Source organism: Capricornis sumatraensis, chromosome 7 (genome assembly GCF_032405125.1).
Source record: "Capricornis sumatraensis isolate serow.1 chromosome 7, serow.2, whole genome shotgun sequence".
In the NCBI taxonomy this organism is placed as follows: domain Eukaryota; kingdom Metazoa; phylum Chordata; class Mammalia; order Artiodactyla; family Bovidae; genus Capricornis; species Capricornis sumatraensis.
The window spans coordinates 107,985,824-107,999,144 of record NC_091075.1 but is presented as its reverse complement, the minus strand read 5'-3'; positions in this window follow the sequence as shown (position 1 = coordinate 107,999,144).

Here is a 13,321-nt window from a genome sequence, read left to right as displayed (position 1 = left end):
GAGCCACCTGGGAAGCCCATGGTAAGGGAATGTCTTTGTGCAATTCATGGTCTCACAGGCACATCTATTGGGTAAAACATAGACTGAACAGTGGGCTGTTTTATAGAGAACAAAGCACACCCAAGGGCCCAATTCAAGAGACCAGGACCCTGATTTGACCTGCTTCAGGCTTGCAGTGGGAATTTAGATAAAGAAGAAGGTATTCAGCCAGATGAACCTTAGTTCAATTCAGCTTGAATTCTCTGGTTAATTTGACAAGTACTTATTGTGTTTAAGCACCATCCCTACTGGCTCAGACAGTAAAGAATCTCCACTGGAGGAGACCCTGGTTCGACTGCTGGGTCAGGAAGATCCCCTGGAGAAGGGATTGGCAACCCACTCCAGCATTCTTGCCTGGAGAATCCCATGGACAGAGGAGCCTGGCGGGCTACAGTCCATGGGGTTTCAAAGAGTTGGACAAGACTGAGTGACTTTCACTTTTCACTTTTATTTTCAATGTGTTTAATGGACTGTGAGTGGGAGGGGGCAGTAAAACAGGAATGATCAGGGTGTTCTGGGGCCTTTGGGGGAAGGAGGACATAGAGTGCTGATGATGATTTGCACCCAGACATCTTAAATCTGCATTCATTAATTGGTTACAATAGCAAATGAACCCCAGAAAGATCAGTGGCTAACCACAGAAAATTTTATCATTTTGTTCATGCAAAGTGTGTGTTGATTCCCGTGGTGCCCAGGGTGGACCCCTTCCAGTGGTTCAGGGATGCAGCCTCACATCTGGCAGCTTCACCCTTTGGAGCAAGTACCCGAGGCAAGGACACCGAGAGCCAGGCAGTGATGACACCCTTCCTGTTTTGCTCACACTCCATTGACAAGAACTAGTTGCCTGGCCCTGCCTAGGAAGTGGGTTACCTGCTAAACCCCACCCTTTGAATTTCAGTCCCCAGCTAGCATTTCAACCCTGTGGCCTTCACTTTCCTGCCTGCCTCCCCAGCTCCAGACAAAGTCTCAATAGACAACACAGAAGTCGTCCCCATGCCTTAGGTTTCTACTCTCCCTTCCTGCCTTTCTTAGCCTCCCTGTCCCTCAGCCCAACACCTAAGTGATATCTGCTTGTATCCATTTCCTAAAGATGCTACAACAAATGACCACAGTTTTATAGATAGCTCAAAGCAATAGAAATGTGTTCTCTAACAGTTCTGGAAATCAGAATTCTGAAGCCAAGGTTGTCTGCAAACGGTGCACTCTCTCCTAGCTTCTGGTTGCTGGCAATTCCTGGCGCTTCTTCACTTGCAGCTGCCTCCTCCATCTCTGCCTCCATCATTCCGTGGCCATCTTCCCTCTGTGCGTCTGTGTCTTCACATGATGTTCCGCTCTCTGCGTCTGACTCTTTTTTTCTCTCCCTATAAGGTCCTGAGTCATATTGGATTAAGAGCCCACCGTACTCCAGTGTGAACTCAACCTATGTTTTTATCACACTTGCAAAGACCCATTTCTAAATAAGGTCATATTCACAGGTACCAGGGGTTAGAACTTCTGCACATTTTTTGGTGAACACAGTCCAACCCAAGTCACTGTTTGAGAAGCCTCCTCAGGTGCCCTGGAGCAGAATTACCGCCTTCTGCCTCTGTGTTCTCATGGATCATATGCCGTACACCACAGGATGGCTTTGTTCCAGCGTGGGAGTTACTGGTTTGCACATTTCTCTTTCCCATTTTGTGGACAGGGATGATGGCTTGGTATCGTTGACATCTTTCTAGGAGCATTTCTCATAATGCCTGATGCTGTAGTCTTGTCTAGAACAAAGGAGGGGTTTTGGCGACGGGTATTCCCTTGAATTCAAATCTTGCCACGTCCTAGCCACGTAGTTGGAAGAAAATATTTAACCTATAAGACTTTCAGCTTCTCCTTCTTTTAAGTTGAGAGCCCTAACCCAACCAAGCCAGCTGAAGCCACAAAAGGAATTCATCCTTTCCTGAAGAAGACCCAGTCCGACCTCACCTTACCAGAGTCCCCTCTAGCGATTATAATCTCTGGACCTTCCTCGTCTCTGATGACTCTCACTAATCTGCATGGACCCGAAGGGAAAAATCAGATTGTTCTCCCGAGCTCTGCCCAGGTAGGAAGCTAAAGAGCTTCAGGAGGCTTAAGCAGTGACAGAGATTTCAAAAAACCAAAGTTTGACTGGGAACGCTGGAAGCATGGAGGTGTCTCTGAGAAGCAGTGAGGCAACTCACACACAAAGCAATTAGCGCTCCCAGCGCACAGGCTGGCAGAGAGCAGCATAAGCCCACCAGGCAGGATTGGGGCTACAGCATTATTTTCTCTTCTGTGAGATCAAATGCTAAAAGGTAGACAGCGTGAAGCTTGAGTTGCAAGGGGAAATGACAGGCAAATGCAGTAAACAGAACTAATTAACTTCAGCTTCATTTCCAGGTTACAAAGGGCCAAGTAGGCACAGCAAGCTGGCGGGGTAACAGTGGGGTCTCTGGCTTTGCCTGTTGACCCAAAGAAAACTTGTAAGATACCTCCCAAAGTGTCTGCCCAGGTGTCTCCTTTTATATCCAAAGTGTCCAGTGGAATGTTTTTTTGGAGCCAAATATTCACCCTTCCTCCTTCATCTTTCCTCATTGTCTCCTCTTTTCTCAGAAGCCTTCTCTTAAATCCCCACTGGCTTCTGTCCCCATTCTCTGAGCTCTCAGCCAGAGTCCAGTGCTGACCCAGGAGAGGGAGTGTGACGCAAGGTTACAGGCAGGCTTCAGGACAGGCCTGTCTGTCTGGCCACAGCTCAGCCTGTGCGATCTTAGCAGGCAACTGAACCACCCTGGATCTCATTTTCTTTGTCTGTAAAGTGGAAATTCTAATGCCACGTCACTGGTTTCCTAAGTATGCATGGGAGAATGCAAACGCAAGGCATGACCATCATCTTTTCCTGATGGGACCCAACATGATTTACCCTGTCCCCTTTCAACCCACCTCACAGGGCTGCCATGCGGAGTCAAGGAATTATTGCATCTGAAGGCACATTACAAAGTCTAGCACCTTTTATGTTGCAATTGCTGGCCCTATTGCAATCATGTCTACCTCTTATATGTACAGCTTTCAGCCCAACTCCATCTCTACTGCTCAGTATGGTGTGGAACAATTATAAGGGCTTGTGGTAGAAAGATGACCAAACTCTGGATCTTCAGAGAACTTGTAGAGATCCAAGAAGGCACCGTGGTCAAGAGGAAAGAGCATTAGTTCTGGGATCAAATATACCTGGCTTAAGGAGTGCCATCTCCTTCAAATTGCTCACCTCCTTTTCCTCACTTGCAAACTGCGGTCAAAATTGAACTTCCTACATAGGGAATAATAATAAAATGAGAGAATGTATTGAGTTGGCCAAAAAGTTCATTCAGGCCCAAGAAAACTTTTCAGCTAATCCAAAGGAGTGTTAACATGCCACTCTGAATATAGTAAGTACTAAGTAAACATGCACTCTCATCAGATCTTCGGAGAAAGCCACAAACCACTAAAAATGGTGAGGAAGATAATCACAATTAACAGCACAAGTGATGGTGCTCTCAAGCTGAAATAATGTTCAGTTCAGTTCAGTCACTCAGTCGTGTCCGACTCTTTGCTACCACATGGACAGCCAGCACTCCAGGCTCCCTGTCCTTCACCAACTCCTGAGTTTACTCGAACTCATGTCCATTGAGTTGGTGATGCCATCCAACCATCTCATCCTCTGTCAACCCCTTCTCCTCCTGCCTTCAACCTTTCCTAGCATCAGAGACTTTTCACATGCAACAGCTCTTGGCATCAGGTGGCCAAAGTATTGGAGTTTCAGCTTCAACATCAGTCCTTCCAATGAATATTCCAATCCTTTAGGATTGACTGGTTGAATCTCCTTGCAGTCCAAGGGACTCTCAAGAGTCTTCTCCAACACCACAGTTCAAAAGCATCAATTCTTCAGCACTCAGCTTTCTTTATAGTTCAACTCTCACATCCATACATGACTACTGGAAAAACCATAGCCTTTACTAGACAGACCTTTGTTGGCAAAGTAATGTCTTTGCTTTTTTAATATGTTATCTAGGTTGGTCATAACTTTCCTTTCAAGGAGCAAGTATCTTTTAATTTAATGGCTGCAGTCAACATCTGCAGTGATTTTGAAGCCCCCCAAAATAAAGTCTGTCACTGTATCCACTGTTTCCCCATCTATTTGCCATGAAATGATGTGACCAGATGCCATGATCTTAGTTTTCTGAATGTTGAGTTTTAACCCAACTTTTTCACTCTCCTCTTTCGCTTTCATCAAGAGGCTCTTTAGTTCTTTGCTTTCTGCCATAAGGGTAGTGTCATCTGCATATCTGAGGTTATTGATATTTCTCCCAGCAATCTTGATTCCAGCTTGTGCTTCTTCCAGTCCAGCACTTCTCATGATGTACTCTGCATATAAGTTATATAAACAGGGTGATTTTATACAGCCTTGATGTACTCCTTTTCCTATTTGGAACCAGTCTGTTGTTCCATGTCCAGTTCTAACTGCTGCTTCCTGATCTGCATACAGATTTCTCAAGAGGCAGGTCAGGTAGTCTTGTATTCCCATCTCTTGAAGAATTTTCCACAGTTTATTGTGATCCACACAGTCAAAGGCTTCGGCATAGTCAATAAAGCAGAAATAGATGTCTTTCTGGGACTCTCTTGCTTTTTCCATGATCCAGCAGATGTTGGCAATTTGATCTCTGGTTCCTCTGCCTTTTCTAAAACCAGCTTGAACATCTGAAAGTTCACGTATTGCTGAAGCCTGGCTTGGAGAATTTTGAGCATTACTTTACTAGCATGTGAAACAAGTGCAATTGTGTGGTAGTTTGAGCATTATTTGGCATTGCTTTTCTTTGGGATTGGAATGAAAACTGACCTTTTCCAGTCCTGTGGCCACTGCTGAGTTTTCCATATTTGCTGGCATATTGAGTGCAGCACTTTCACAGCATCTTTTTTAGGATTTGAAAGAGCTCAACTGGAATTCTATCACCTCCACCAACTTTGTTCGTAGTGATGCTTCCTAAGGCCCACTTGACGTCACATTCCAGGATGTCTGGCTCTAGGTGAGTGATCACACCATCGTGATTATCTGGGTCATGAAGATCTTCTTTGTACAGTTCTTCTGTGTACTCTTGCCACCTCTTCTTAATATCTTCTGCTTCTCTTAGGTCCATACCATTTCTGTCCTTTGTCGAGCCCATCTTTGCATGAAATGTTCCCTTGGTATCTCTAATTTTCTTGAAGAGATCTCTAGTCTTTCCCATTCTATTGTTTTCCTCTATTTCTTTGCACTGATCACCGAGGAAGGTTTTCTTATCTCTCCTTGCTATTCTTTGGAACTCTGCATTCAAAATCTGCATGGCTTAAGTTAAGAACATTTAACTTAGCTTTCATTCTATAAATGAAAAGAAGTTCCAGATCTTAAATGTTTCTGTTACGAGTAGCCTCTCCATATTTGCTTACCTGGGTCTAAGTTTGAGGTATTTTTAAAATATTGCTTAGTTAAAGATATGTGATCAATGCAGGAGTAGTAAGAACATTGAAAGTGGTGGAAATAAAAATGGAGAATTTTTATGTGAGAAAATGAATAAAAATGATGAATGTCCTATGGTTTATTTGCCATGACTCTTTCAATAGTAGGAGCATTCTGGAAGACAAACTGTGAATCTGTTGTGTTTGAAAAGTGTAGTCAATATGCACCAACAATATTTATCAAAAAAAGAGGAGAATGATTGTCAGACCCTGGGCTGGACTGGGTCTAATAGGATTCATGGTAAGCAAAGAGAGCCAACCTGTGCTCTTGTAGTATTACAATATGGTGGAAGAAACAAATGTTCCACAAAGAGTCACACAAAGGTCAGATATGTTCAATGAAAGTTGTATGTTTGGATATGTCTGAAATGCTCTGCAGATTGCAAGGACAAAATAGAAGTCCCCTAATTTCTTTTTTGGTCCTCCTTTACATGGAGCACTGATAAGTGCTAAGGAGGCGGTCTGCACACTTCATGGACCAGGAAGCCAGCAAAAATGATGGTGGATGTGGAGGAGGTCAGAGAGAAAGAAGTGGACTGAATCAGGAGGTGGTTTGAAGAGAAACTTTCCAAGACTATGATGGCTTGATCTGGAGGTATTAGATGGTTGAAGATGATTTCTGAACTCTTTTATTTCACAACTGGATAACAGAAGTTTCCATTTACAGAACCAAGGAGGGCTGCAGAGATGGATGTCTGAAAGATAAGAGTCACATTTTGAATTTTTTAATATTTAGATGCTTGTCACCCATATAATTGTAGATATCAGGGGGCCCCCCTACACAAGGGCTGTTCATGCTGTCAACCACCATTTAATACTGTAACACAAACTTTGAAACAGGTAATATACATATCAAGCCCTCTATTCAGAAAGAAAGCTGGGGTTCAAATAAAAAGATCTCTAACCAAACATATTGGAGCTTTTATTCCATTGTCATTAACTGTGTGACATCTGGAGGAAAACCGGGAAAATCCTTTTGTGGTTCAAGCTTCACTAAAATCTAGGAATAATCCCCATGTCATCAAGTGATTCTGAGAATAAAAAGAGAGAGACATTGTTGTATAGCCAGACACGATAATTTCCCTGTTCACTTTTCCATTTCTCTTTCTTTCTTCTATTGCCCTGTTCCTTGGTGGTAGAACTGGAGTGAGTTATTATCAGGTGTGTAGTGAAAGATTGTTGAAACTGTTTGGGAATGCTAGAAAATTATTTGCCTTACCCCAAGTTCCTGACCAGTTCAGACAGACATAGATAGATGATAGATTAGATAGATAGAATTATATAGATCTATATAGCCAAGAGATATAGATATTTCAAATGTCCTCATCTTATTTTGGAGAAGGCAATGGCACCCCACTCCAGTACTCTTGCCTGGAAAAATCCCATGGATGGAGGAGCCTCGTAGGCTGCAGTCCATAGTGTCTCTAAGACTCACCCATGACTAAGCGACTTCACTTTCACTTTTCTCTTTCATGCATTGGAGAAGGTAATGGCAACCCACTCCAGTGTTCTTGCCTGGAGAATCCCAGGGACGGCAGAGCCTGGTGGGCTGCCGTCTATGGGGTCACACAGAGTCGGACACGACTGAAGTGCCTTAGAAGCAGCAGCAGCAGCATCTTATTTTCCAACACCACAATGGTCTGAACACTTTCTAGCTCCCTGTAACTGTGATCTCCACTCTCCAACTGTTTCGTCTTCTTTGCCTTCATCTGAGCATCTGAGGCAGAGGCAGTATCTGTATTCTTTCTCACCTGTCTCCACTCTGCAGCCTTCTGCTTTACCCGCTGCTGCCCATGCTAGAGCAGAACGCAATTAAAGGACTTCAGAAGGCAGCTGGAGCTCAGCCTTCATGAGAGACAATACGCGTCTTTGACAGCTTGGAAATGCTTTTCAATCAATATGCTCCAGGCAGGGGTCACTCAGAGGGTACTTAGATCCTTTAGAGTTCTTCAGGAGCTGAGCTCGTCATGTTGACCCAAAGCTGAGGAGACACCAGGAGGAGCAGGAAGGAAACGGAGGCCCAGAAGAGAAGGTTTTCATTAAGCTGTTATGGGAAGTGAGAGTGGATCAGGAAATGTTGATTCCCAAAGCGGCTCTGGCATTTGGCAAGATTGCTCTGAAACTGGAGTGAGGTGAGGGCATCTTTTTGTGTTTTTCTCCTCTACACTTTCTACAAATACCTTCCTCACAGCCCTTGTTCATTTCCCATCCGTTTGTTCAGCAAATGTGCATGGAGATAAATGTGTATGGGCATAAATATCACCCTCAATTCTACTGACATATTGTATGGGACTGCCCACTATGGCATACATACAACAACAGTGCCTGCCTGGCTTGCGGTAAGCTTCCCATAAATAAGGATTTACTGGTGTGATTACTAAAGAAGCCTATGAACTTATGAATGGATGGAAGGATGGATCAATGGATGAATGAGTCAATGAATGAATGAGAAGGAAAGGAAGGATGCTCAGCCCAGCCTATGAGATTGTGTAAGGAATAAGAATGAGGTGAACTAGAGCAAAGAAAGATAAGCTTTCTCACTCAAGCTGTGTTGGTGTAATTAATTTTATTGGCTCCTGCCTTCTCAGAGTTCATACTTCATTTGGAGAGAGCATACCACCATCATTTCTGAATTCCCAACATGTAGTGCAGGGCTCTGCAAAGAATGAGAACAAAAGGGGTATGTACCTGGATGAGGAAATGCAGGTTAGAATCCCGGTTCAGCCACATGCTACCTGTGAGAGCTCAGGCTGGTCCCTGGAGCTCTGGGCTGTTTGTTTTCTCCTCCACATAAGAATCCACCTGCAATGTGGGAGACCTGGGTTCGATCCCTGGGTTGGGGATAATCCCCTGGAGAAGGGAAAGGCTACCCACTCCAGTATCCTGGCCTGGAGAATTCCCATAGTCCTTGAGGTCACAAAAAGTCGGACATGACTGAACAACTTTCACTTAACTTCACTTCCACATAATAAAGGTCATGAGAGCCTCTCTCAGAGTATCTCACAGAACGGTCACAGAGCCCAGAGGGGGACAAATATGTGTCCCAGTAAGTTGTCAACCATCAACCGCTATTTAGAGGCAAACTTGTGAACAAGACGTCAGCAGGCTCAGGAGTGAAATGACAGGAAACAAGCCCAACTGAGCTCATGATACAATACTGAATCACCAGCCAAAGGGCTGGAGAATTTTCAGAGAAAATAACCTGATTCTCAGAGCAGGAGCTTAGGAAGGCAGTTCTCTGGTGCATCCCTTAAGTACCATCCGTCTTCCATTACTTCTGACTCCTGCGGGCCTCAGAGGTTCTCAGACACCGTGCATCGACTGGGGTTGGCTAGCAGCAGCAGAAACACCAGGCATGGCTTTTTTTAATTTTCAAATTTTTTATTAAATGTTTCTGAAGCTTTGAAAAAAATAGATGTTTGGGCTTGTGGAGGCTCTAATTCCATAAGTCTCTAGAGAGACTATGACTCTTTACTTAAATAAGGCCCCCAAGCAGCAGTCACAGTGGGGACCACTGTCCTGCTTACCACCGTGTTGCCTTACTACCACGTGCCTTGCTGCTGGGAAGATGTTGCCATGAGACCTGCTTAGGTTTATGAGACATTGGTCTGGGGGGTAGGGGCAAGGAGCTCCTCACAGGTAGACCTGCATGTTCTGTGACGTTAGCTGGAACTCCAAATCTTGGGTTAAGGTCTGGCCATCCTCTCTCCAGCCTTGAGAGATGTTAACATCTCCTCACCCTGGCTGGGTCAGAGTTTACTTCTGGTTCCCAGAATGTGTGAACTGTCAGGGGATCTCCCAAGCGAACACTCTATTGCCTTGAATCTCAACTGTCCATATGTTTTGGGAAGTCAAGCCCCCTCTCATCCCTCCTCCTTAAGTCCAGACCAGTTTAGCTCTAAGTTAAACCACTAGTGGTTATAACCACTAGTTACTGAGCAAGGTCCTTTATACAAGCCCACGAGGGAGGCTGGCTTTGCTATCTTCACTGAAGGTGTCAAGACAGAGGCTAACACCATTCTGTGTGTCCCAGACAGCTAAGAGCTGAGTTCACCTCTCCCTGCCTCCAACGCTTACCTCCCAACCCCTCTACTCCATTCTGCAATGAGGCTGACACCTTTCTAGGGGCTGCCATATCCTGGTGAGTAAGGTAGAAACAATCCCTACCTTTTAGAAAATGAATATTAATTCAGAGAGAAAAAAGGAGTAATATCTCAGAAGTCATTGTTATTATTCAGTCACTTAGTCGTGTCCAACTATTTGCGATCCCATGCGCTGCAGCACCCCAGGCTTCCCTGTCCTCCGTTATTGCCCAAAACTTGCTCAAATTCATTTCCATGGAATCGGTGATGCTATCTAACCGTCTCTAACGGGCAGATGATGAGATGGTTAGGTAGCATCTCAGAAATAGATATTTGCAAACTCCGTGAAGTCCAGGTATGATGTATAAGAGGGGGCATTGATGTCATCTGAGTTAGAATGTTACCTTGCATTGAAATCCAAAGGACAATTGGAAAACAAAGCATAGAGTGAAGAAAAATAAACAAACATCCCACCTGGGGGAACCACGTGCAGAAAGACTTTGCATTTGAAGGGATAATGGCCTTTTTGAGGAAATGAAAGGTCAGGAAGACCTGAGTTAGAGAGGAGGCTTGGAGTCAACCTGCAAAGATCAGCAAAAGACAAGCCATGTGGTGTTTGCTCTGAGAACAAGGAGATGCCGAAAGTGTCAGGCATGGAAGTGAAGTGTTAGTTGCTCAGTCATGTCTGATTCTTTGCAACCCCATGGACCAGGCTTGCCAGGCCCTTCTGTCCATGGAATTCTCCAGGCAAGAATACTGGAGTGGGTTGCCAGTGGGATGAACATAAAACAGATACATTTTAGAGTATCTGTAGGCTGCTTTCTGGAAACAGACTGGAGGGGGACAAGAAAGAGAGAGTGTGGCAAGTCCCTAAGAGGCTCCTCTCCAAGTGCCAGATGGTGCTGAAGTCCACTTCATTGTCTGCTAAACCTCATGCCCAACATCAGCATCTACTGAAGCAGAGGCTGCAACAGGGATTCATGTGCGAGTGACTTACGGAACTCGTGCTGGCAGGAGCATCCTGCAGGGGGGAAGACACCAGGAGGGGCTGGAGAGTTATAAAAAAGGGTTTCCTGACCCTGTAGGAGGCTCCTGGGCCTGAGTGTCACAGAGATTGTTGAATACAGAGGCAGGGAGCTGAGTCAGCAGCTCAAGATGCCCTTGGGGGTGAGAGCGAACAATCCCTCTTCTCAGGCATCACCAGGCCAGAGGGCTCCAGTCGGTGAAAAGGGTGCAAATCTTAACAGTTACCCCCCAGCAGCAGAGGAGGGGTATGCCAGTCCAGTAAAGGGGACCCAGGGGGTCACCAGTATCATCTGCTTCACTTCTACCCGTGGACCCAAGTGATCATATTGTTGGTTACCAGGGCATAAGAGAGAAGAGGAGGGGTAAATTGGGAGATTGGGACTGATACATACATACTATTATATACATATGTAATAAGGATCAATGATATGGCATAGTGAATTCTACTCAATACTCTGTAGTGACCTATATGGGAAAAGAATCTAAAGAAGAGTGGATTTATGCATATGAAATGGCCACCCACTCCAGTCTTCTTGCCTGGAAAATTCCCTGGACTGAGGCCTGTAGTGGGCTACAGTCTACGCAGTCGCAAACAGTCAGACAAGACTGAACAACTGAGAATAACTAATTCACTTTGCTGCACACCCGATTTACATTTACAACATTGTAAATCAACTAGATTCCAAAGAAAATTAATCTTAAAAATGTTGTGGTGTGGTTTAGTCGCTAAGTCATATGTGACTCTTGTGAAAGGATTCTTATTTCGTCCAGGCTCAGAAGGTCGGTCAGAACACCAGCACTCACAGGCCTTCGACTATAAGGCCAGGCTTGGGAAGTGTGTGTGATGAGCCTCGTCTTCTACATAAAGGAGGTATTTGTGCTCCAATATCTGGAGCTGAGTCTGGGTCCACAGTTCTGGGGCTGAAAAACTCACAGTTTGCACCAGTAAAACAGATCTATTCTCTGTGACTGTCAACCTTCCTGCCAACCATGGAGAGGGGGAATAATAAAGTTTAAACCCTTGGAAGAGGAAGGCACAGCTGACGTGGCCATGCCTCTGACATTAGGTGATGTCTACCCAGCATAAGTAAACCGGAAACTAGGAAAGCTGGGTTTTAGAGCTAGATCTATGAAAGAAAGTGGGCAAAAAGCTCTCCGTGCCTGCAGTGCAGGTGAGGAAACTGAGGAACACAGAGGCAAAAAAAAAGCCTACTCAATATCCCATAGGTAATGAGTGTCAAGACTAAGTCATTTTTGAAATTACACACCATGCATTTGGGACATTGTTATAATGTAGTCTAAAAGCCATATTCTGAAATATTGTGCAGCCATCAGGTATGATTTCACGGAGGCCTACTGCACGAGCAACACACACACACACCCTTAGCACAATAAGTGCCCCCCTCTTTTCATTCCATTAACCCTAAAGGAAATCAGTCCTGAATGGTCACTGGAAGGACTAATGCTGAGGCTGAAACTCCAGGAATTTGGCCTCCTGATGCAAAGAGCTGACTCACTGGAAAAGATCCTAATACTGAGAAAGACTGAAGACAAAAGAAGAGGGTAGCAGAGGATGAAAGGAATAAATTGGAAGCTTGGGATTAACATACACAGGACTATATATAAAACAGATCATTGTTGACTAAAAAGAGGCACAATGGGAGTTAAGTTTTATTTGGGGCAAAAAGGACTGCAGCCCAGGAGGCAGCCCCTCAGAAAGCTCTGAGAGACTGCTCCCAATGGGCAGTGGGGGAAGGTCAATATATAAGATTTTGGTGAAGGAAAAGTTCAATACAATTAAACATTCATTTTACAAAAGGTGTTCTACTAGTCTTGAGGATCTGATGTCATCATGAAGAGAGCTAGTGTTTTTCTAGATATGAGGAGATGTAAGGATTGGGATCATAAAATCTGTTCCTGAAAATATCCAACTGTATAAAGACCTGTCCCACCAGATTCCCTGGAGCTCAGAGTGCCTCAGTCCACCCTGAAATCCCTCAGGGGGTGTTGAAGGTCAGCAGCTACAGATGTACATCTGAAGCTAACTCAACATGGTAAATAAACTCTATTCCAATAAAATATTTTTTAAAAGACATCTTGAGATTAAGGTCTAGCAAAGCACATTGGTGTTTACCTGTCCCAGTATCACTGCCCTTCCTCAGTTCTAACACTCTGGACTGTTTAAATAAGACCTAAACTCCTCTGGCTCCATACTTTTCCACTTGGAGTGGGGAAGAGAGAGTTCAGTTCAGTCGTTCAGACCCCGTGAACTACAGCACACCAGGCCTCCCTGTCCTCCTTCATTGTCTCCCCAAGTTTGCTCAAACTCACATCCGTCAACTTAGTGATGCCATCCAACCATCTCATCCTCAGTCAGTGTCCTCCTGCTTCAGTCTTTCCCAGCATCACGGTCTTTCCCAGTGAGTCAGTTCTTCGCATCAGGTGGCCGAAGTATTGGAGCTTCAGCTTCAGCATCAGTCCTTCTAGTGAATATTCATGACTGATTTCCTCTACAATTGACTGGTTTGATCTCCCAGCATCAGGGTATTTTCTAAGGCATCGGCTCTTCACAACAGGCAGCCAAACAATCTATACAAACAAAGGGTTAGTACTCAAAGACATTTAAGTATTTTCTACTCCTTAAAATCTTCCAA